General features: G+C 39.5%; 1 pseudogene; it reads right to left on the bottom strand.

Moving 5' to 3' along the window:
• Positions 1–5,313: 5,313 nt before the first annotated feature.
• Positions 5,314–6,271, bottom strand: LOC123456085 (annotated as a pseudogene).
• Positions 6,272–6,775: the final 504 nt, after the last annotated feature.

The following is a 6,775-nucleotide window of genomic DNA, read 5'->3' on the forward strand; positions in this document are numbered from 1 at the left end:
ATGAATAATATATAGTATATACAAAAAACTCAAAAAGCTGAGCAATAAGAAAATAACTTAATCAAAAATGGGCTGTATGACTCAACTGTACCACCCTTAGATATTTACCCAAAGAAACTAAATCAACATACCACACAGATACTTGAACACCAGTGTTTATTGCAGCAATATCCAAAGAACTATATTAAGGACCAAATGAGATATCTAAAAACAGATGAATGTTTCAGGAAAACGTGAACCTTATATGTATATTAATTTCCTTTTGTAGTCATAATGAAGAACAATTCATATTGTTCTTAGAAAAATAGATGCAAGAGAGATAATTATATAAAGTGAATTAAAACAATCTCAGAAATAATAATGTAATGTAATTTGTTGTCATCTGTAGTTTTTGGCTTCATATAGATACAAAAATATCACATACATATTTATAAGGCAATACACTTAATATAAAATGTATACATGAGTGTACTTTAAAAAATAAAAAAAGAATAGCTTTCTAATAAATTATCCACATATTACTATAATGGGACTAGGCCTATGTTCATCACTATTTACAGAAATGAAATCATAATAGATTGAAGATTAACTTACATAGCAGAATTGAGCCAAGGCAGGCTAGAAAGTTGCTCTATTACTAAGCTCCATCACTAGCCCTGTTCACACTTATTTCTTCCAAGACAGAGTCTCAGTTGCTGAGGCAGGCCTGCTACTCTCCACAGATGGGCCTCAGTCTTCTCAAGAGCTTGGATCGCTTGCCTGTACCATTAGACCCAGCCGAAGCTTTTCATGACTCTCGAAACTGTGAAATTATGGAAAGAAAACAGCGACATAATTTGGATGTTGGAATTCTCAAAGACATTTGTGCAAAACCCCAAAGCACAGGAAAAAAAGTCAAGTAGGATTATATCAAACTAAAAATTTCTCCTTGGGACTTCTGGCCAAGATGGCGACCACCTAGCTGAGCTGCAAATCCTGGGAAAAGAAAGACAAGACATTAAGGGTTTTCTGGGTCTTTTAATCAGTGGGAGGGCACAGTGTGTGGGGGGGAACAGGCAATCGTGGATCCCCTCGAGGGCAGGTAGACCACCCCTAACACCAAATAGCCTTTGTTCCCCTCTGCCAAGGCCCCACTCACCATGACCGCTCCCCGCACCCCGCTGCGGCTCCACACCCCTACAGCCGCTGTGCCCTTCTCCGCGCTCCCACACGATTGATCCCTGTGTGTGGAAGCTTAAACTGCTCTGCACACTTGCCCACATTACTGTTAGGCAAGCCCAGTCCCACAACAACTGCCACACAAGCCCACACTGTGTCTCTCACTTGCGCCAGCTCAGGTGCCCTCCCCTAACTGTCTGCCGGCCAGCCATCCTACATTCTCCTGTGGCGGGGAAACTCAGACTGTTTCTGGGTCCCAGTGTTCCCAGCCAGAGTTTGGGCTGCCTCAGGGCTTGGTACCTCAGTCCCACTCCAAGCTCCACTTGAGAATTCAGGCAACTTTGGCGCCCCTGTCAGGCAGTAGATAGGCGGCTTTGGCAAGTGGGAGCCAAAGCCCAGGAAGCTTGGCCACTGCCCCAGGCTGCCTCAGATTCCCATTGCACTAGAGCCCAGGCTGATCCACCCACCTACCTGCCCATACACTGTCATGGGCAGACCACAGCACAAAAGAAGTAACATGAAAAATCAAATGCAAGAAAACCCAGTTAGACCACCCAGTCCTATGAAGAATGCATCTAACCAAAACATAGAAGAGTTGTTAGGATCAGAACATCAAATTGAAGCTATGAGCAATGCAACCCTGACCACCCTACTGGTAGAACTTGCAGGAAAGCAACAAAGGACCAATAATTGTGTGGATGCTACCATCACTAAGCTAAAATAATTTGATAAGATATTGGAAGGAGTTCAAAGAGAGTTAAAGTTTTGAGGGAGAGTGGAAAAAAAGAGGACCTTAAAAATCAGCTGGCCACACTAAATGAAGACATAAAGAAATGTAAGGATGAATTCCAAGATACATCAATAAAATCAGAAAATGATGTGAAAAGGGAGCTTGACAGAGTGATGGAAAGGATCCATAGAAAAGTAGTAGAAAGTGCAAACTTAATTGAACAAGTCCAAAACTCTCTAGAGGCTCTCAAAATAGAGTCATCAAAGTGGAGGATAGAAACTCTGATCTAGAAGACAAGATGGAAGAAACAGTTCGAGAGTACTGAGAGGGGATTATCATCCTAGTATATTATTTATATTTTTGGAAGTTGTTAATAAATAGTTAAGCAGAAGGCAGAAAATCAGACAATGATAAGAACTCTATGCAGACATGAGAAACATGACGACTGACTCTTCAGAAAACAAGGGTGCTATTACCATTTGGGTGCATCATACACTTTAAGATCAAAATTTCCCAGAGTGACTAATAATTACATGAGTTATAATTTTATGTGTTAAAATGTTTATTGAAAACTTTTCTTTTCAGCTTGGCTTACTGTGTTGTTTTAGACCCATTCTTTAATAAATAAAATACTGATCATTCATGAGATAAAGAAAACAAAATCGAAACAAGAGCAGTTGGTTGGGATGTATGTCATTGGTAGAGAATTTTCCTAACAAGCATGAAATCCTGGATTAAACCCCTAATACTGTTTAAACTGGGCACGGTGGTCTAGATAATGTAATCCTCGCATTTGGGACATGGAACCAGGTGGGTCAGAAGTTCAAAGTCAGGCTGGAGGGATGGATTTACAGTAAAAAAGGTGCTTGATTTTAAACCCTGCCAGCCTGGGTTAAAATCTCCAGTACCCATGTAAAGCTTGATACACCAAGTGGCCCATGCATCTGGAGTTCTTTTGCAGTGACAGGAGGCCCTGGCGCACCTATTTCCAACCCTTCCCTTCTCATTCTCTTGCTCTTTCTCTTTGCTAGAAAGTAAATAAATAATTTTTTTTTCAAAAAAGCAAAACTAACAATAAGGCAATGGGAAGGAATGGTAATTTGAAAGTATGTCCCCTGTAGACTCAGGTGTTTTATTAATGCTTGCAACTTGGGTCTCCAGCCATCTTGCTGGAGGTGGTGTCCACTGGTGCCTGGAACCGAACCCTACGGTGTCACTGGGGATGAATCTGATCTCCAGCTCAAAAGTTTGCAGCATGGTCTGAGCTCTGGCTGGGTTCTTGGTGCCAATTAGTGCTTTTTGCTTTCAGTATTTAAGGTATTTTTGGTTGTGTTGCTCTGCTTGCATGCATGGAAGCAGCTTGTTCTATCACTGTAAGAACTCACCCCTGCATCTGTAAGCTTGAAGTAAATCTTTTCCTTCTCTAAACTGTGCCTAATTTGGGTGTTCATCCCAGCAACATGACACTGCCCACAACAGATAGGATTAGATCAACATATATTTTTGGGACTGGAGAGATGGATCAGTGGTCAAGACACTTGCTTGGAAGTCTGCTGGCCTGGGCTTCTATGCCCCAATATCCATGTAAATCCAGACACACAAAGTGGTGCATGTATCTGGAACTTGTTTGCAGTGGCAAGAGGCCGTGGTGCACCCATTCTCATTCTTTCTTTTTCTCTCTTTCCTTTAAAATAAATGATAAATAAAAAATGCATTTTGTACATGTATGAAAATTGTCAATAAAAAGTTACAAAAAAGCCTATACTGAAACACGTTCTTGAAATAATGAAACTGTAATATAATTTGTGTAATGAACTTTGAATGGATTAATATAAGAAGTCAAGCTACAGAAAATTGCAGTAAAAGGAGCACACATTGGTTACATACATAGTAGAAAAGCACTAAATATCTGTGGTTGATTCAACATCATATTTAATCCTCAGTTGCTGAAGTCTTTGAGTGATGAAAACTTGCTGGCAGAGGTGTGTCACTGGAGGAGTTGAGGCATCTGGTATTAACTCAGCCCCACTTGGCTGATCTGAACACTCAATCTCTCTATTTTCTGCCTGCTACTATGGTTTTATGGCATCTATTTTTCTGCTCTTGCCATGCTTTCTCCACATGACGAAATTTCTCCTTGAACTAAAAGCCAGAAATAAACTTGTTCCTTCCATAAGCTGTTCCTAATTTTTTTTTTTTTACCAGCACCTAAACAGGAGCTACTATGGGAAGTTGGTACTCAGAAATGAGGTATTAATGAGATAAACTCATCATGTGTTTTTAAATTTTTTTTAGAGTTGGTTTTATGGAGGAATATGAAAGCATTTTGAATTTTGGAATAAAATTAACATTAACATTAAAATTAACACTAAAATGCTATAAGCTGAGCTGCATTAGCCTTTGTAGTAAGGGTTTGAAAGATAAGTATGCAGAGAGGCATGGATTGTGGATGCTCTTGAAATTCAGTCACACACAGAAGATACCTAAATGTTATGTGTACAATTAACTTGGGGCTAGCATTCATTTCACACTGTATGCTCATCAAACTTCACATCATGTTAAACGTCTGGCATTTTCGTCAGTGAATTGTACTATAGTAAAGCTGAAGAAGAAGGAAAAACGCAGGTAGGTTTTAAAGTGAATGCCGGTCGTCCTCTTAGTGCGGTAGGCAGCACGTCAGTCTCACAAAGTGAAGTGCTGGAGTGAAGGTAAAGCCCTTGTTTGCAAAGCATGGCAGCCTGGGGTCAGTGCCTCAGTACCCATGTGCAGACAGATGCACAAAGTGGTGCATGCATCTAGAGAATTTCGAATCATAAGAAGAAACTGTGTATCTCTGGTCCTGTTAGAGAACAGTTGGTTAGCCCTGGTCTCATAGTGTCTGTCGCTACTTTCAGGAAACCTCCACAAGACTGACCTTTTCACATGGGTAATGGAGAAGGGTGAACAGAAAGTCATCAAAATAATGGAAAGAAGAATGAGTTCAGTGCATGAAATAGGTAAGGTAGGGGTAAAAAGAAGATGTTGGAAAGGGATTATGATCCGATTACATTATCTTCATGTATGATAATTATCACTAACTTTTAACAGAATGTATGAGCTTATATGTGTAGGTTGTCATTCCTGCTTCATACGTACAATAGAGGGCCTGGTATGTAACTCTCCTTCCAAAACTTAAACATTCCATAGAACAGTCTAATTTTGAAATCAAGAAAAGTTAAAAGGTAAGATAAGGGAGTAGAAAATCTGAATGTTATCATGTTTTAGAGTCTGAGTAATAGAATTTCTTTTTCAAACCTATTTCAGGACCATATTATTACATCGCCTTTTTTCCCCAACTCCAGTGAATTTGATTTTGTTTCACTGCACCAAGAAGTTAACCAAGGCTGGGAAAATGACAATCATGCAGCAGAACTAATTGGTTTCAGTTATTTCCCATTGTCCTGTGAGAAGATTTTTCTACTCCACAGTTTCTTCATTGAATTCTTTACTTCTGCATTTCTCAGAGTATAAATCAGCGGATTTAACATGGGGGTGATGATAGTGTAAAATACAGCTACCATCTTATCCTCTGAGAAGGTAGTGTCAGGTCGCATATACATAAAAGTACATGGACCAAAAAAGATGATGACCACCGCGATGTGGGAGCCACAGGTGGAGAGAGCTTTGCGCCTGCCTTCAGCTGACTGCTTTCTCAGAGACACCAGAATGACGGTATATGAAATTAGCAAAATGACAAAACTGCCCAGCGCAATGGTGCCACTGTTGGCTGTTACAACAACACCGACAACATAGGTATCCGTGCAGGCAAGTTTCAGAACTGAATGGACATCACAGAAGTAGTGATCAATTTCATTTGGTCCACAAAAGGGAAGTTGCACTACCAGAGCGACTTGGATAATGGAATGTAAGAATCCACCGACCCATGTTCCCAGCAACATCTTATTGCATCTCTCTCTGTCCATGATGGTCATATAGTGCAAAGGTTTACAGATGGCCACGTAACAATCATAGGCCATGACAGTGAGAATGAAGATTTCAGTGCAGCCAAAGAAATGAACTCCAAAGAGTTGAAGCATGCACCCCACATAGGAGATGGTTTTTTTTCTTAGCTAACAGGTCAACAATCATCTTGGGTGCTGTGACTGAAGAGTAACAAATGTCCACAAATGACAAGAAGTTGAGGAAAAAATACATGGGTGACTCAAAGAGGTTACCGAGGCACACTGTGAACATGATGAGGAGGTTTCCCAGAACAATGACCATGTAGAAGAAAGAAAACACCACAAAACATGCTTCATCAATCTTTGCATTGTGATAAAGGCCCCAGAAAATGAACTCAGTCACATTGTTTACTGTTTCTGTGGAGTGAATCCATGAGGTCATATTCTCAAGAGGCAATTATATTACCTAAAGGACACACAAAAGGACTGTCAATATTCATTTCTTTTTCAGACGAAATAAATAAACATAGTAATTAAAACAAAAAACATTTACTGTTGATCTCTTGAAAAAGATGAAAATAGACCTACTAACTGACCCAGCTATTCCTCTACTGGGCAGCTACCCTAAAGGCTCCACTCTTCACTGCAGAGGTATTTGTTCAATGATTTGTATTGTTAAGGTGAAATGCATCTGTTCTGATCTGCTTACCTTAATAGTATATACCAGTTTGCACTTGATATGACAAAGTGGAAAGAGATAAAGTAAATTGTCTAAGTCTTACAGATCTTTTGTAAATTTCTCTTCCGTTAACTTTTTAAGACTTTTACATTTTTTTCTAAATATATTTAATGCTTATTTTGTATAAAGCCCTCTATTGGGTTTAGAATTGACCTCTTTTTGAGGATGTGTTAATGTTTAATAAACAGAAATAGTTCATTTATTTTT

Source organism: Jaculus jaculus, chromosome 1, assembly GCF_020740685.1.
Source record: "Jaculus jaculus isolate mJacJac1 chromosome 1, mJacJac1.mat.Y.cur, whole genome shotgun sequence".
Classification (NCBI taxonomy): Eukaryota; Metazoa; Chordata; class Mammalia; order Rodentia; family Dipodidae; genus Jaculus; species Jaculus jaculus.